The 19,514-nt window shown below is 44.2% G+C and overlaps 1 pseudogene; it reads right to left on the reverse strand.

Moving 5' to 3' along the window:
- Window positions 1–19,514, reverse strand: part of LOC132387346 (zinc finger protein 208-like) — a 220,438-nt pseudogene that overhangs the window by 190,333 nt on the left and 10,591 nt on the right.

Genomic DNA, 19,514 nt, shown 5'->3' on the forward strand with positions numbered 1-19,514 from the left:
TTAATGTTTTCTTCCAGAGTGATAATTCATTTTTCTGAGTTGGCCTCTCATTTAAGTTTTCTGTTCTGTATATCTTATCACGATTGCATATACACACATGGAATGCTGAATCCAGTTCATTTTTGATTAAAAGTTTTATCTGACTGTTGTGTGATTTTTTTTTAAATTTCATGTGTGTTATTTCTCTTCCTCCTTCTGTCCAAGGTAGTGTTAATCTAAGTGAGTGAGAGTGTAATTAGTATTCTCTAAAATTTTCTTAAGTTCTTTATCTTCTAAATTTTACTGTTTGAAATAGGACCAAGATATTTTTATTTTAAAAAAGTCGACATCGGTATTGATGAAAGTGTTTATTGCCTGTGTTGTATTTGTTAATTATTGAGCTCCGTTTGGTTGTTTTTTTTTAAAGCCTTGAACTAAATTTTGTCAAAGGTTTTCCCTATTTTACACAATTTTCTATTTTCTTAGCTTGTTGATATTCCAGATTCGTGGGTATCAAGAGTCCCGGTGAAGGGTCTTGGCCTGAAATGAAATCCATAGATGCTGCCTGACATGCTGAGCTCCTCCAGCACTTTGTGTGTAGATTTCTAGCATCTGCTGGTCCTCTTGTTCCCCAGATATTTATGTTTCTTGAAAGAACAAGCCAAGAGCACGCTGGTTGTGGGGTTGTGTGGCACTGATGGTAAAATATTAAATAAAATCATTAGAAAGAAGTGGCATCAGGTTGGAACGTGTAGAACCTCTGTGGGTAGAATTAAGGAGCAGCAACTGTAAAAAAAAAATCCCTGATGGGAATGGTATAGAGACCTGCAAACAGTAGTAAGTACGTGGTCCAAAAATTACAATGGAAGATGAAAAATGCGAGCAAAAAGGGCAGTGTTACAATAATCATGAGGGATTTTCATGCAGGTGATTAGGAAAATCAGGATGGTGTTGGTCTCAAGAGGAGGAATTCCTAGAATGCCTACAAGATGCTTTTTTAGAGCAGCTCGTGATTGAGCCCACTTGGGAATCAGCTATTCTGGATTGGATGTTGTAATAAACCGGAATTAATTAGGTCACAAGTTCAAAGAACCCTCAGGGGCAAGTGATCTTTATGTGATCAAATTCACCCCGACAGTGAAGGAGAAGCTAAAGTCAGATATGGAATAAAGAGAATTAGAGAGGTATGAGAGAAAAGTTGGTCAAAATTGATTTGAAAAGAACACGGGCAGGGATGAAAACAAAACAGCAATGGCTGGAATTTCTGGAAACAATTCAGACGGCACAGGATATACACATCACAAAGAGGAAGTAGTATACTAAAGGTAAGGAGACAAAACCGTGGCTGATAAGAGAAACCGAAGACAATATAAAAACCAAAGAGAGGGCACAGAGCAAAAATTACTCTGAAATTAGAGGATTGGGAAGCTTTTAAAAACCGACTGAATGCAACTAAAATAATTAAGAAGGAAAAGATCGATTACACCGATGAGCTAGCCAGTAATATTAAAGAAGACACCAATTTTTTTCTTCAGGTACATATAGTGTAAAGAGAAGCGGATGTGGATATCGGACCACTGAAAAATGATGCTGGACAGTTAGTAATGGGGTGGGGGTGCAAGGAGGTGGCAAATGAACTGAATAGGTCTTGTACATCACTCTTATCTCTCGAAGACACTGGCAGGAATATGGAAATCCCAGATGTCAGTGGTCAGAATGTGTAAAGTTACCTTACACAGGAGAAGGTTCTTGGGAAACAGAGATGGTCTGAAGGTAAATAGGTCACCTGGACCAGATGATGTACACCCCAGAGATCTGAAAGAGGCCGAAGAGATGTGGAGGCATTAGCAATGATCTTTCGAGAATTGTTAAGGAAATAAAATCCAAAGAAGATTTTTCCTTTACTACTCCTACTCTCCCAGTTTCACCCATCACCTACCACGTCTTCCACCCCTCCAACCCCCTCACTTCTTCCTTTGAAGTCTCATCTTTTTGGTTCCCAGTCCTGATGAATGGTCTGGGCCCGAAACGTTGACTGTTTACTATTTCCCATATGTGCTGCCTGGCCCCCCAGGTTGCTCCAGCATTTTGTGTTTGTGTTGCTTGGATTTCCAGCATCCACTGATTTTCTCCTGTTTTTCATAAGTACAAAAGCGGGGTCATATAATATAGCAAGAAAACAGTGGGAAGTTATTGGACAGTTTTTACATAACCAGTTGGAGACAAATTAAAACACTGGAGAGACATGATGAAAAATTAAGGTAAGTGAATCAATAATATCGTATCAAAAGTTGTTCAGATATATAAAGAGTAAAAGAGAGGCAAGAGTTGATATTGTACCACTGTGAGATGATGCTGACGAGTTAGTAACAGAGCAAAGAAATCGCGGCCGAATGTAATAAGTATTTCTTGTCAATCGTTACTGTGTGAGACACTCACAGTATAAGACTATCAGACATAGGAGCAGAATTAGGCCAGTCAGTCCTATCGAGTCTGCTCCGCCGTTCTATCATGGCTGATCCCGGTTCTCACTCAACCCCATGCACCTGTCTCCTCGGCATATCCTGTAATGCCTCGACTGATCCATAAACTATCAGCTTTTGCCTGAAATGTACCCACAGACTTGGCCCCCACCGCCATCTGTGTCACAGAATTCCACAGGTTCACTGCTCTCTGACTAAATAAAATCCTCCTCAACTGCTCTAAAAGGTTGCTCCTCAGTTTTCAGGCTGTGCCCTCTGTTATGGCTACACCCACCATAGGAAAAGTCCTCTCCTCATCCACCCTATCCGGACCTTTCCACATTCGGTGGGTTTCAGTGAGATTCAAGATTCAGGATGAGGTTTATTATCACCGGCATTTGGCGTGAAATTTGTTGACAGCAGCAGCAGTTCAATGCAATACAGATTCTGGCATAGATAATAATAATAAATGAATTAAAACAATAATCAAACAGCAGTTCAATGCAATTCATATTCTGACATAGATAATAATAATAAATGAATTAAAACAATAATCAAACAGCAGTTCAATGCAATACAGATTCTGGCATAGATAATAATAATAAATTAATTAAAACAATAATCAACGTAAATCAATTATCTGTGATGAATAGATTATTAAAACGTGTAAAAACAGAAATACTGTATATTGAAGAGTGTCCAAAGCTTTCAAAGTCCATTGAGGAATCGGATGGCAGAGGGGAAGAAGCTTTTCCTGAATCACTGACTGTGCGCCTTCAGGCTTCTGTATCTCCTACCTGATGATAACAGTGAGGAAAGGGCCTGTCCTGGGTGCTGAAGGTCCTTTATAATGGACGCTGCCCTTCTGTGATACCGCTTCCTGAAGATGTCCTGGATACTTTGTAGTCTCGTACCCAAGATGGAGGTGACGAGATTTACAGCCTTCTGCAGCTTCTGAACATTCTCCACCCACATTTACTAAAGATAGTGCAGGAGTACACGCCCAAAGCTGGCAAACGCTTCTCATGCTTGACCCCTTCATTCCCGGAATCGTCTTCGTGAAGATCCTCTGGACTGTCTCCAATGACAACGCACATTTTCTAAGATAGAAGTCCCGCATACTCTAACTTACGGAATGTTAGCCTTCATTGGTAGAGGGATTGAGTTCAAGAGCAGGGAGGTAATGCTGCCACTATACAGGGTACAGGTGAGGCCGCACCTGGAGTACTGTGTGCAGTTCTGGTCTCCATACTTGAGGAAGGATATACAGTACTGGCTTTGGAGGCAATGCAGAGAAGGTGAGCCAGATTGATTCCAGGGATGAGGGGGTTAACCTATGAGGAGAGATTGAGTCGCCTGGGACTTTTCTCTCTGGGGTTCAGAAGAATGATACGGAATTTTATAGAAATACCCAGAATCTTGAAAGGGATAGATAAGATAGTAGGAAAGTTGTTTCCATTGGTAGATGAGAGTAGAACTCGGGGACATTGCCTCAAGATTCAGGAGAGAAGAGTTAGGACGGAGATGAGGAGAAACTGTTTTTCCCAGAGAGTGGTGAATCTGTGGAATTCTCTGTCCAGGGAAGCAGTTGAGGTTTCCTCACGAAGTATATATAAGACACAGTTAGATAGGTTTTTGCAGAATAAGGTAATTAATGGTTATAGAGAAAAGGCAGGTAGATGGAGCTGAGTTCAGCCATGATTTTATTGAATGGCGGGTCAGGCTCAATGGGCCAATGGCCGACTCCTGCTCCCATTTCTTATGTTCTGACATGCGGCCTGAGTAGTGTCTTATAAAGTAACAGCATTCTCTCCTTGCTAATATATTCTACTTCACTTTAAATAAACCAGCATTGCAGTTGCCTTCGTTACCACAGACTCAACCCGTAAACTAATCTTCTGGGAGGCTTGCCCAAGGTCCTGGTGGCGTAGTGACATCAGCGCCGGACTCCGTAACGGAGGTCCCTGGGTTCGAATACAGTCGCTCCCTTGTACGCTTTCCATCCGTGCCGGATTGAGTGTTGAGCTCGCTATTCGACCTCATCAAATAAAGAAAGATACTGTGAAATGTCTGTGTGAGGAGTAGCGCCCCACACAACCTTCCGATCCGCGCCTTGTAAGGCACGAAAATGCCCGACGCTGCCCTGAGTCAGTCCTGAGTCGACGACGTCATCATCATCATCATCATCATCATCATCATCATCACATTTCCTTCTGTACATCTGTGGTTTGAACCTTCTCCCCAATCAGATGATAGTTCACCATTGTTCCTTTTGCCAAAATGCTTTATTGTACATTTCCCAGTTTTGTATTCCATTTGCCCGTTCTTCAAACTTGTGTCCTGCTGCAATCGTATTGCACCCTCAGCACCACCATCGCCTCCACCTATCTTTGTATCATCCGCAAACCTTGTCACAAAGCCATCAGTTCCATTATCCAAGTCATTGACAAACAATGTGAAAAGTAGCGGTCCGACTACTGACCCCTGAAGACCACAAGTCACTGCTGGCCAACCAGAAAAGGCCGCTTTTATTCCCACTCGCTGCCTCTTGGCTGTCAGCCATTCCTCTGTCCATGCCAGTATTACTTCTGACATTTATCCTGTTAAGCAGTTTCATGTGTGACATCTTATCAGAAGCTTTCTGAAAATCCAAGTAAATGACATCCACTGCCTCCCGTTTGTCCATCCTGCTTATGACTTCCTCGACGATCTGTAACAGACTTGTCAGGCAAGATTTCCCTGTATAGAACTTATGCTGGCTTTGACATTATATCATTAGTCTCCTAGTACCCTAAAACCTCAACTGTTATCATGACTCCACACTTTCCCAGCCACTGAGGTTAGGCTAACTGGACTATAATTTGCTTTACTTTGCCTTCCTCCCTTCCGAAAGAGTGGATTGACATTTGCAATCTTCCTGTCCTCCGGGACCATGCCAGAATCAAGTGATTCTTGACGTGTCATGACCAATGCATCTGTTATCTCTCCAGCAACCTCTCTCAGGACTCTGGGATGTAGTCCATCTGGTCAAGGTGACTTATCCACTTCAAGAACCTGTGTTTGCCTCAAACGTTTTCCTTTGTAATAGCAATGGCACTCACTCCTGTTCCCTGACACTCATAGATCTCTGGCACACTGGTGGTGTCTTCCACGGACAAGACGGATGAAAAGTATCTATCAAGTTCGTCTACCATCTCTTCCCCATTTGTACCCCATGAGCATCATTTTCCAGTGGTCCAATATCAACTCTCGCTTCCCTTTCGTATATTTTGTAACTGGTTTATATTATTGTATAGTTTGCTGTCATATTTCACCTTTCCCCTTACAGCTTTTATTTTTAACTTGCCTGTTGTTGGATGTTAAAAGCTACCCAGCTATCCAACCTACTACTCATTTTTGCTACCTTATATGCTTTTATACAGTTCTTAACTTCCTTTGTCAGCCACGATAGCCCAGCCCCGCTGTTTGAGAACTACGTCTGTGGAATATATCTATCCTGCACATTATGAACTATTCCCAGAAACGTCAGACATTTCTGCTCTGGCATCATCTCCACAACCATCCTTTTCCAATCCACCTGGGGAATCACCTTTCTCATGCCTCTGTAATTCCCTTTCATTCCATTGCGATACTACACATGTGACCTGTGCTTCTCCCTCACAAATTGCAGTAGGACTTCAATCATATTATGATCACTGCCTTCTAATGGTTCCTTTACATTAACCTGCCTAATAAGATCTGGGTTAATACACAACACCCAATGTAAGATAGCAGTTCCCCGAGTAGGCTCAACCATCAGCTGCTCTAAAAAGCCATTTCGTTAGCATTCAACACATCCCCTCTTTTGCGATCTCACGCCAATCTGACTTTCCCAATCCTCCTGCAGAGTGAAGTCACCCACTACAGTTGTGTCATTAAATTTATTACATAAATGCCAAACATTCAGCAGTACCTGGGGCAGAAGTGAGGATACATGCTTTTACCAAGGAGAGGAGTTGTTTTTGAAGCTGAAAGGCCTGAAGGTAGATAAGACACCGCAGAGTTCAGAAAGAGGTAGCTGAAGAGATTGTGAAGGCATTAGAGTCATAAAACACTACAACACAGGAAAATGCCATTCGGCCAGTCTAGTCCGTGCTAAAGCATTAATCTTCCGAGTTCCAACAACTTCCACCTGGACCATCGCCCTCCATATGCTTCTCATCCAGTGACCTAAGCAAACTTCTCTTAAAGATTACAATCGTCCCTGCCACTTGCTCAGCAGCTCGGTCCACACTCTCCCCCCTCGGAATGAAGAAGTTCCCCCTTAGTTTTCTCTTCAAGTGATGAGTAATGATCTATCACAAATCACTAGATTTTGGAACGGTTCTGGTGGACCAGAAATTTGCAAATGTCACTCCACAATTTAAGAGGAAAATTATTGGACAGTTAGTCTGACCTTAGTGGTCAGGAAGATGTTAGAGTGTACTAAGAGTGTGTTTTTTGGGTACTGTAATTGGTGAAACATGATGAAGTAGGCCCAAGTCAGCCGGATTCCTTCAAGGAAATCTTGACTGACAAATCTCTTGGAATACTTTGCAGAAATAACAGGAAAGATAGATAAAGCAGAGGCAGTGTATGTTGTTTGCTTGGATTTTCAGATGATCTTCAACAAGGTACCCCATGCAAGGCTTATTGAGAAAGTAAGGAGGCATGGGATCCAAGGGCACATTGCTTTGTGCATCCAGAACGGGCTTGCTCACAGAAGACAAAGAGTGGTTGTATACTGGTCATATTCTGCATGGAGGTCGGTGACCAGTGGTCTGCCTCAGGGATCGGTTCTGGGACCCCTACCCTTCGTGACTTTAATAAATGACCTGGATGAGGAAGTGGAGGTACGGGTTAGTAAATTTGCTGATGACGCAAAGGTTGGGTTAGGTTGCAGGGGGATATTGATAGTCTGCAAACCTGGGCTGAGAAGCGGCAAATGGAGTTCAACCCAAAGAAGTGTGATGTGGTTCATTTGCTTCGGTCAAATATGATAGCATATAGTATTAATGGTAAGCCTCTTGGCAGTGTGGAGGAACAGAGGGATCTTGCGGACGGAGTCCACAGGACACTCAAAGCTGCTATGTAGGTTGACTCTGTGGTTAAGAAGCCATACTGTGTGTTGGCCTTAATCATCCGCAGGCTTGAGTTTAAAAGCCGAGATGTAATGTTGCAGCTATATAGGACTTTGGTCAGACCCCACTTGGAGTACTGTGCTCAGTCCTGGTCGCCAAACTACAGGAAGGATGTAGAAGCCATAGAAAGGGTGCTGAGGAGATTTACGAGGGTGTTGTTTGGATAGGGATAGGCTGAGTGAACTCAGTCTTTTCTCCTTGGAGTGATGGAGGATGAGAGGTGACCTGATAGAGGTGTTCAAGTAAATGAGAGACATTGATCGTGTGGATCGTTGGAGGCTTTTTCCCAGGGCTGAAAGTGCTAGCACGAGAGGGCATAGTTTGAAGATGTTTGGAAGTAGGTACAGAGGAGATGTCAGGGGTAAGTTTTTTTACACAGAGAGTGGTGAGTGGTTGGAATGGGCTGCCGGCAATGGTGGTAGAGGCGGACACGATAGGGTCTTTTAAGAGACTCCTGGATAGGTACACGGAGATTAGAAAAACAGAGAACTGTAGGTAACCCTTGGCATTTCTAGAGCAAGGACATGTTCGGCATCGCTTTGTGAGCCAAAGGGCCTGTAACGTGCTGCAGGTTTTCTATGTTTCTAAGCTGCTGCACGTGAGGCTGCTTAACAGGATCACAGCTCATGGAATTACAGGGAAGAACCTTGTACTGACAAGGGAGAAAGAGTCAGAATAATGTGGGCAATTCTGTTTTGCTGTCGGTAACTAATGCTGCTCTGTAGGGGTCAGTATTGAGACCGCATCGTTTCATGTTAAATCTGAATGATATGGATGACGGAATTGATACCTTGGTGACGAACATTGCAGTTGATACAAAGATAGGTACGGGACAGGTAGTTTAGAGCAAAGCGGGAGTCTGCAGAAGGACTTCGATAGGTCTGGAGAATACCAGCAAAGTAGCAGTTGAAATACAGTGTATGCAAGTCATGTACATTTGGTAGAAGTAATTGGGCGTAGAAAAAAAAAATAAATGGGAGAAACTTGAAAAAATTAGAGGTGCATAAGTGCTTGTGAGTCCTTGAGTAAGAGGCCCTAAAGATTTGCTTGCAAATTGAGTTGATTAAAGATGACAACTGCAATGTTAGCATTAGAAGAGCAGGGATGCGATACTATTGCTTTATAACTCATTGGGCAGATCACTGTTGGTGTATTGTGAGCAGATTCCGACCTGTATTTACGACTTATTATCTGAGCAAAAGATGTGTTCGTATTGGAGTGGGTCCGGAGAAGTTTCAAAGAATGATTCCAGGACGACCAAGAGTGGATGACCTGGATGAGGAAGTACGTGGGAAGGGATTCACTCAGTCATCCAACCTACAGAAATTTATCAATATCCACTGCTGCTGATTTCCACACACAAATAAATCAAAAGGGATATGCCCAATCAAATAGATAATTAATCAATCAATAGCCCCCAAAACAACACGGCCCAGCCAGACACATAACAAGTGACTTTACATCTCACAACAGTGGATTCTGTAATGAAACCCATGATTAATGTTGTTGTCCCTCTGAAATCATAAGAAACGCACATTAAGGTGCATTTAAATGCGAGCGCATCCCCACAGGTGACGTCGCACAGACCCCCCTCGCGCCTGACGTCACGCATGGGCTTCCCACACCGGGATCTGCCCTTACGTGCACAGCGTCTTACGTCATCCATGCGCTGGTGAGCTCGGGCTTTATCAGTTTAATAGCTGGGCTAATAATCACGTGACCAGCCCTCCCCCACCGCTATCAACAGAGGATTCAGGGGCTGCACTATTCCCATTGGTGCAAAGCGATGTCAATCACTTGTTACCGCCAGTCGCAGAGTTGGACAAGTCCAGAGGGCGTTACCCCTGCTGAGTTCGCCTCCCGCTCCGGCCTCAAACTCCACATCACAGTGGAGTAAATGTCCGTTTTTTGATTTATTTCCATTTCCCTCCAAGGGAAGTTGGGGCGTTTGTGAAGCGTCTCCTGCGGCCGGAGTCTGATGTGTCACCGAGAGGTAGGAGGAGACCGCTCGGCCCGTCGGTTTGATGCCAGCTCCCTGGGGAAGGAGAGGAGGGATTTTATTGAAAGGAAATAGATGGTGTGAGAGGGGGCGGACAAGATGTTTGTCCCGGTGGAAATCTGTGAAAATGTCTGAGCCCACGGTGGTGGCGAGCAGAGGGATTCATTTTGGGGGGGAAACACCGGCAGACTGTTGACCTGCAAGTGGGGCCAATGACAGGGTTGGGAGCTGAATGGTTGGGGCAACACGGGGCTGCAGAAGATGGACAGTTTTTGCACAGAGGATTAACAAAGTGGTTAGAGAGTATTTGTTATAGAGAGTGCAATGAAGTTTCAACAGACTGATCCCTGAAATGGTTAGGTCATCATATGAAGAAAGATCAAATGTGATAATTTCATTTGGAGAATCGAGGACTGGGAGGTGAGCACATTGAAATGCACGTCATTACCGGTTGAACCAGGGATCCCAGTCTCTGAAAAATGGGGTGGATGCCTATATTTTATAATAAATCCCCTATTGTTTTACCTTTACCTCCTCTCCCAATTTTATGCTTGCCCTGGTCCTTCACACCCCCTTACCTGCTTAAGATTCAGCCCATTAGCATCAGTCAGCAATTCATTCTTTTTGGCTTTTCCTAATGCCTCAGGGGTTGGCGCTTCCAGAAATTTATAAATGTCCATTGCTGCTGATTTCCACAACAAATAAATCAAAAGGGATTTCCCCAATCAAATGATAATTCTTCGATCAATAGCTCGCAAATTTGTTCATATCCCAGACGCAGGCCCCAAATTTGTTACGAACCATAATGCTTTAGAAACAAGCCAGCAGCAATAGATTACATCTGGAGTCTGGTTTTGATGTTAAATCTGTCTTTATTGGAATCTACTTGTAATATTGCAACTTAAACAAGATAAACAGAAGTTAACAGTGTTAAGTTTATAAATGTGTAAAAGTATAACTCCCAAACTATTGAGCTCAGGGGAAACAAGGCTTGCAGTCTTGAGATGCTAAAGTATGAAAGTTCAGTTCAACCACAGAATAGGCGATGAGGGAGAGAGATTTGTAATCCAGGGTAAATGGTGAGAGAAGGCAAATATGTCAAATTCCTCAGGTTCCACGGTGGTAAAACAAGAGAACAGTCGCTGTAGATTTTATCCGTCATCGCTCCAAATCCACATACAAATTATCACCGAAAGTGACTTGTCACAAGGTGTATCATCTTCAAGTGAACTACCACATCACAGCCAGGCAAGGGTTAACACATAAGTGGTTTCCACAGGACATCCCAAATCAGATCCACTCCTATGGATCAAACAAGGTGACAAACACACATTCAATGTACATGGATCAATAATTAACCCGTCCTTGTGGGCATAGGAAACTTTTAAACAGTGACTCTTGGCCACTAGTTCCCTGGTTTCGATCCTTCCATTTTCCCTCCTTCGTCTCCGTCTGACTCTGAGTGTCTGTGTTCTCGGTTAAAACTAAACAAGCTGCGAGCGATGTAAACAAGCTGCAAGTCAGACTGATTCACCTTCTTAATCGCTCTCTCTCTTTAAATGACAGTCCACAGCAAAGGAAACCCAGGGATTCATAACAATGGCTACTTCCCATTGTGAACTGACTGGTGTGCCAGTAGGTTTGATGACCGAGTGAATCCGACTGAGCAGGTGAATGGCTTCTCCCCAGTGTGAACTCTCTGATGACACTGTAGGTTGGATGACTGAGCGAATCCCTTCCCACAGACTGAGAAGGTGAATGGCTTCTCCCCGGTGTGAACTCTCTGATGTATCTTCAGTTTAGCTGAGCTAGTGAATCCCTTCCCGCACGGTGAGCAGGTGAATGGCTTCTCCCCAGTGTGAACTCGCTGGTGGACCAGTAGGTTGGATGACTGAGTGAATCCCTTCCCACAGTCCGAGCAGGTGAATGGCTTCTCCCCAGTGTGAACTCGCTGGTGGACCAGTAGGTTGGATGACTGAGTGAATCCCTTCCCACAGACTGAACAGGTATATGGCTTCTCCCCAGTGTGAAATTGCTGGTGTGCCAGTAGTTGGGATGACCGAGTGAAACTCTTCCCACAGTCTGAGCAGGTGAACGGCTTCTCCCCAGTGTGAACTCTCTGATGACTCTGTAGGTTGGATGGATCAGTGAATCTCTTCCCACAGACTGGGCAGGTGAACGGCTTCTCTCCAGTGTGAACTCGCTGATGACTCTGTAGGTTGGATGACTGAGCGAATCCCTTCCCACAGACTGGGCAGGTGAATGGCTTCTCTCCAGTGTGAACTCTCTGATGACTCTGTAGGTTGGATGACTGAGCGAATCCCTTCCCACAGACTGAGCAGGTGAATGGCTTCTCCCCAGTGTGAACTCTCTGATGACTCTGTAGGTTGGATGACTGAGAGAATCCCTTCCCACAGTCTGAGCAGGTGAACGGCTTTTCCTCAGTGTGAGCTGACTGGTGTACCAGTAATTGGGATGACCGAGTGAATCCTTTCCCACATTCTGAGCAGGTGAACGGCCTCTCTCCAGTGTGAACTCGCTGATGACTCTGTAGATTGGATAACAGAGTGAATCCCTTCCCACAGACTGAGAAGGTGAATGGCTTCTCCCCAGTGTGAACTTTCTGATGACTCTGTAGGTTGGATGACCGAGTGAATCCCTTCCCACAGACTGAGCAGGTGAATGGCTTTTGCCCAGTGTGAACTCTCTGATGACACTGTAGGTTGGATGACTGAGTGAATCCCTTCCCACAGACTGAGCAGGTGAACGGCTTCTCCCCAGTGTGAACTCGCTGATGTACCAGTAGGTTGGATGACTGAGTAAATCCTTTCCCACAGTCTGAGCAGGTGAACGGCTTCTCCCCAGTGTGAACTGACTGGTGTACCAGTAGGGTAGATGACCGAGTGAAACTCTTCCCACAGTCAGAGCAGGTGAATGGCTTCTCCCCAGTGTGAACTCTCTGATGACTCTGTAGGTTGGATGACCGAGTGAATCCCTTTCCACAGACTGAGCAGGTGAACAGCTTCTCCCCAGTGTGAACTCGCTGATGTCTCTGTAGTTTGGATGACTGAGTGAATCCCTTCCTGCAGACTGTGCAGGTGAATGACCGCCCCCTGGTGTGAACACGCTGGTGTGCCATTAGGACAGATGACCGAGAGAATCCCTTCCCTTAAATTCAGCAGATGACCAGCCTCTGCCCAGTGTGATCTGACTGGTGTGTCCACAGGTGGGATGCCCGACAGAATCCTTTCTCACACACACAACAGATGAATGGCCTTGCCCTGTGTGAACTTGCTGATATACCTTCAGTTGAAATGACTGAGTGAATCCATTCCTAAGCAGGTGAATGGCCTTTCTCCTGTGTAAAATGACGGGCTTGCTGGTTGGTCAGATGACCGAGTGAATCCCTTCGCACAGTCTGAGCAGGAAGGATGGTCGATTGAATCCCTTGCTCCACTTCTTAAATATCTAGAAAGAGACAACAAAACTGGCGTGTCGTGTGTGAGATTCCTGGAGACAAATTCCTTCCCGTTTTTAACCTGTAAAAGATTTACAAAATCCATCAATGGGTGTAGGACAACATTTCAGATGAGATTACTTGAGTTGCCAAGATTTGATTTGGTATCACACTGTTACAGTAACGTTCAACCCAAGTTGAACAGAGTAATCATCTCCTGACTGGGCAGAGTGCTGGTATCTGGAATGTCCATCAATTTCCATATGTAGTTCAAGTTCCAACTCCTTGAAGTGCAGGGTTACAAGCTGCAGCTGGATGCACATCTTGTAAGTGAGGGCATCAGGGACACTACAGGTCTCCCCATCTTCAATACCCCCTTTAATTTGTAATAACCAGCGTGTACATAAATCTTGCACTGTGCATTTTTTATAGAGAGGTATTCATTTTCACAGCGAGCAAATCACGGTCAATAGGAACTTTGATCTCCTCTGGATTCGATCCAGTTCATCTGCACTCTCACACAACCTATGTAGCTGGCCTGTAATGGGAATTGAAGGATTTTCTCACCAAAGTTTTGGCATATTGTCCATATGTGGTTTGCTTGCTAAGTTACGCTTTAAAAAGGCAGATTTCCAAATATCACTCCACTTCTTCCCACTTGCAAATTTTCCAGCAACTTTTGCAACACCAGAATACACACAAGTATCACCAGTTTCTGTATTCGACATAAATATTTCCCCTGAACCCTCCCCCCCAGTGACTGATAGTGGTGAACTCAGTTTCTATATGCCCCTGAAGCCTCCCCCAATTTTCCCGCAACGTTTGCATCGCCACAATTCTCCAGCAACGTTTGCATTGCCACAATACACACATCAGACAAAGACTGACAGTGGTGAACTCAGTGAATGCAATGCCAATGAATATGAAGGGAAGGGCAGTAGTCTGTCTCATTGGAGTCTGGCATATTTGTGATGTGAAAGCTACTTGTTGCCCAGGGCAAAGGTGTTTGATATCATTACGTACCCAGGGAGAATGGGTCAAAACATGTTTTCACCAGTAGAAAAGTCCAGAGCAAGAGGAGGTAGAGGAAGCAGCACACACAAAATACTGGAGGAGCTCAGCAGGCCAGGCAGAATCTATGGAAAAGAGTACTAATGCTGAATTCCTCCAGCATTTTGTGTGTGTTGCTTGGATTTCCAGCATCTGCAGGTTTTCTCTTGTTAGTGATTGGAGGTAGAACAAAGGTGATTTTCTCAACTGGTGATGTAAAAGATTTTGTTCCCTTTCTCTGAGTTCCTAATCCTTGCATTTAGATAGCTGGAGCTCAGCTCTGTCTGAGAGATCCATCAGTTCCCATTCACTTAGCAGCCGGAAGCTCCCCGGGGTCCGTGTATGGATCGTGGTGCTGAGAGAGAGGGACAAGAGCAGGACAGCCCTGAGATTGTTGGCCACTGTCTCTGGATTTCACAGGAATTGTCCCGAAGTCAGTGTTTAAGATAAAAACACAGAGAATTGCTCTTACCTGCACCCGACATTTTCAAGGCCTTCTGTGTACTGCGTGCATCGGGGACGTCCTCAGCCGGACGCCTGCGCATTTCATCGGCGCTTCAGCGCTGGCAAAATTCTTAACGCATGGCCCTATGGGTAATCACGGTGCCATTAACCATTTCTGCAAGCACCGGTTCAATGTCCATACCTCATTTTTTTTTTTATCGTGTGTATAGAAAAATTCTGCAGCTGTTTTAACGCAGAAAGCGGCTCCCATAAACAATATACTCAATATCAACGTGTATCTAATGCCAAAGTAAAATGCAGTTATAAAACACAGGAGATTCTGCAGTTGCTGGAAATACAGAGATGCACATACACAAAACACTGGAGGAACTCTGCAATTCAGAGAGGAACTAAGCAGCGGAGTACACAGGCTTGGCATGCTGAAGGGGCTCTCCCTAAACGATGTCTTTTTATTCCTCTCCACATTTGCTGCCTGAAATTAACCACCTTTTTTTCGGCCAACCAGTTTCCAAATGTTTCTGATTTTTCTTTTGTAGCCACATCCTGCTGATCTGATTCCTGCTCCTCCTGGTAAACTCTAGACCCCATCTCTCTCTGGAGCCCCAAAGCCCTGACTCAGGCTGGCAACTCTTCGGTTTCTGACTCTGCACCATCGAAGATTCACTCGCTAGTCTGCTGTCAGACTTTAGAGGTGCATTGTGTTCCGAGACCTCAGGTTCGCTTACTGTGAGTGTCGCATTAAGAGCCTGAGTGAGTTGGGACTGTGATGTCAGAGGAGAGAGAGGGGCAGGGGGAGAGGGAGAGAGAGACACAAAACCACAGTGAGCTCATCATCTTATTCACCCTGGAGAAAATCATGCAGGTGTAAAAGATGATGAGAGGCATTGGTCTTGTGGATAGCTAGAGGCTTTTCCCCCAGGGCTGAAACAGCTCACACGAGGGGGAATAGGTTTAAGCTGCTTGGAAGTAGGTACAGAGGAGATGTCAGAGCTAAGTTTTTTTAAGCAAAGAGTGGCGTGTGTGTGGAATGCACCGCCAGCGACAGTGGTAGAGGCGGATGCAATAGGGTCTTTTAAGAGACTCTCAGATAGTTACATGGAGCTTAGGAAAATAGGTGGCTGTGTGGCAGGGTAATTCTAAGCAGTTTCTAGAGTAAGATACATGGTCAGCACAACAATGTGGGACAAAGCATCTGTAATGAGTTGTGCATTTATATGTTTCCATGAAATTCACAGGAAATCTCCTATCCCACGGAGTGGTGACTAGTTGCAACCTGTCATCTCAGGGAGAGTGAGAGGGGAACGACAGGGAGAGATTTTGATATACAGATACGGAACAGAAACATGGGCAGGAACCAGATGGGCTGAGTGGCCTTTCTAGTGTACATTGTGAGTGTCTCTAGACAGTAAATATCTGAGACACGGGATTTGATACAGAACTGATTTATCTTTCACAGATCCACAATATTAAACACCAGTCTAGATTAAGTCTAACATCAGCAGAACAGACTCCTCCAATACTCACTGACCAGAGTTCAGTCCTGGGTGCGATGAGCAGCCGCAAGAACTGCAGAATCTGACGGTAACAGTCCCTCATGAACCTGCAGCTGCCTTCAGTCACTGTGATGGCTAAACTTTTAACACAGAGCTGATTTGAACTTCCTCCCTGATGTAGGAGCGCTCAGACCGAAGATGTAGGGGAGAAGGAAAAAAAAAGAGATAATAAAGTTGTTTGCACCATTAGTGATAAACAGAGAGGACGAGGTGGAAAGTTTCTTGAATGCATCTGTTTTAATGCTTGGAGCATTGTAAGAAAGGTGGATGAGCTTAGAGTATGGATTGATAACTGGAAATATGATGTTGTATCTATTAGTGAAACATGGTTGCAGGAGGGGTGTGACTGGCAACTAAATATTCCTGGATTTTGTTGCTTCTGGTGTGATAGAATCAGAAGGGCAAGAGGGGGAGGTATTGCAATGCTTGTCTGAGAAAATATTACAACAGTGCTTTGACAAAATAGATTACAGGGCTCATTTAGGGAGCCTATTTGGCTGGAATTGAGGAATGGGAAAGGTATAGTAACACTTACAGGGGTGTATTATAAACCACCTAATTGGGAGCAAGAATTGGAAGAGCAAATTTGTAAGGAGATAGCAGATATTTGTAGTGAGCATAAGGTTGCGATTGTGGGAGATTTTAATTTTCCACACATAGAAACAAAGAACATAGGTGCAGGAGTAGGCCATTAGGCCCTTCGATCCTGCACTGTAATTCAGAATGATCATGCATCATCCAACTCAGAACCCTGTACCTGCTTTCTCTCCATACCCCTGATCCCTTTAGCCACAAGGGCCATATCTAACTCCCTCTTAAATATAGCCAATGAACTGGCCTCAACTGTTTCCTGTAGCAGAGAATTCCACAGATTCACCTCTCCCTGTGTGAAGAAGCTTTTCCTCATCTTGGTCCTAAAAGGCTTCCCCTTTATCCTTAAACTGTGACCCCTCGTTCTGGACTCGCCCAACATCAGAAACAATCTTCCTGCATCTAGCCTGTCCAATCCCTTTAGAATTTTACACGTTTCAAAAAGATCCCCCCTCAATCTTCTAAATTCCAGCGAGTATAAGCCTAGTCGACCCAGTCTTTCTTCATATGAAAGTCCTGCCACCCCAGGAATCAATCTGGTGAACCTTCTTTGTACTCCCTCTGTGGCAAGAATGTCTTCCCTCAGATTAGGGAACCAAAACTGCATACAGTACTCCAGCTGTGGCCTCACCAGGGCCTTGTACAACAGCAGTAGAACCTCCCTGCTCCTGTACTCGAATCCTCTTGCTACGAATGCCAACATACCATTTGCCTTTTTCACCACCTGCTGTACCTGCATGCCCACCTTCAATGACTGGTGTACAATGACACCCAGGTCTTGTTGCACCTCCGCTTTTCTTAATCGGTCATTCAGATAATAATCTGTTTTCCTGTTCTTGCAACCAAAGTGAATAACCACACATTTATCCACATGAAATTGCATCTGCCATGAATTTGCCTGCTCACCTAACCTATTCAAGTCACCCTGAATCCTCTTAGCATCCTCACAGCTAACACTGCCGCCCAGCTTCGTGTCATCCGCAAACTTGGAGATGCTGCATTTAATTCCCTCGTCTAAATCATTAATATATATTGTAAACAACTGGGGTCCCAGCACTGAGCCTTGCAGTACCCCACTAGTGACTGCCTGCCAATCTGAAAAGGTCCCATATATTCCCACTCTTTGCTTCCTGTTTGCCAACCAATTCTCTATCCACATTAATAACATACCCCCAATACTGTGTGCTTTAAGTTTGCACACTAATCTCCTGTGTGGGACCTTGTCAAAAGCCTTTTGAAAATCCAAATATACCAAATCCACTTTTTCTCCCCTATTCATTCCACTAGTTACATCCTCAAAAAATTCTATAAGATTCGCCAGACATGATTTTCCTTTCACAAATCCATGCTGACATTTTCCGATTATTTCATCTCTTTCCAAATGTGCTGTTATCACATCTTTCACAACCAACTCTAGCATTTTCCCCATCACCGATGTCAGGCTAACCAATCTATAATTCCCCGGATTCTCTCTCCCTCATTTTCAAAAAAAAGTGAGGTCACATTAGCCACCCTCCAATCCTCAGGAACTAATCCAGAATCTAAGGAGTTTTGAAAAATTATCACTAATGCATCCACTATTTCTTGGGCTACTCTGGGATGCAGACCATCTGGCCCTGGGGATTTATCTGCCTTTAATCCCTTCAATTTACCTAACACCACTTCCCTACTAACATGTATTGCCCTCAGTTCCTCCATCTCACTGGACCCTCGGTCCCTTACTATTTCTGGAAGATTATTTATGTCCTCCTTAGTGAAGACAGAACCAAAATAGTTATTCAATTGGTCTGCCATGTCTTCGTTCCCTATGATCAATTCACCTGTTTCTGACTGTGTAGGACCTACCTTTGTCTTGAGCAATCTTTTTCTTTTCACTTATCTGTAAAAAACATTTACAGTCAGTTTTTATGTTCCCTGCCAGCTTTCTCTCATGATCTTTGTTTCACTTTCCTAATTAAGCCCTTTGTCCTCCTCTGCTGGTCTCTGAATTTCTCCCAGTCCTCAGGTGTGTCACTTTTTTGCTAATTTATATCGTTCTTCTTTGGACTTGATACTATCCCTAATTTCCCTTGTCAGCCACGGGTGCACTACCTTCCCTGGTTTATTCTTTTGCAAAACTGGGATGAACACTTGTTGTAGTTCATCCATGCAATCTTTAAATGCTTGCCATTGCATATGAATGTTGAGGAACCAACTAGAGAGCAGGCCATTCGACATTGGGTTTTGAGCAATGAGGAAGGGTTAGTTAGCAATCTTGTTGTGCGAGGCCCCTTGGGTAAGAGTGACCATAATATGGTGGAATTCTTCATTAAGATGGAGAGTGACATAGTTAATTTAGAAGCAAAGGCTCTAAACTTAAAGAAGGGTAACTTTGAAGGTACGAGACGTGAATTAGCTAAGATAGACTGGCAAATGATACAAAGGGTTGACAGTAGATATGCAATGGCAAGCATTTAAAGATTGCATGGATGAACTACAACAATTGTTCATCCCAGTTTGGCAAAAGAATAAACCAGGGAAGGTAGTGCACCCGTGGCTGACAAGGGAAATTAGGGATAGTATCAAGTCCAAAGAAGAAACATATAAATTAGCCAGAAAAAGCGGCATACCTGAGGACTGGGAGAAATTCAGAGACCAGCAGAGGAGGACAAAGGGCTTAATTAGGAAAGGGAAAAAAGATTATGAGAGAAAGCTGGCAGGGAACATAAAAACTGTAAAAGCTTTTACAGATATGTGAAAAGAAAAAAGATTGGTCAAGACAAATGTAAGGACCTTTACAGTCAGAAACAGGTGAATTGA

This window comes from Hypanus sabinus, unplaced genomic scaffold (genome assembly GCF_030144855.1).
Source record: "Hypanus sabinus isolate sHypSab1 unplaced genomic scaffold, sHypSab1.hap1 scaffold_176, whole genome shotgun sequence".
NCBI lineage: Eukaryota > Metazoa > Chordata > Chondrichthyes > Myliobatiformes > Dasyatidae > Hypanus > Hypanus sabinus.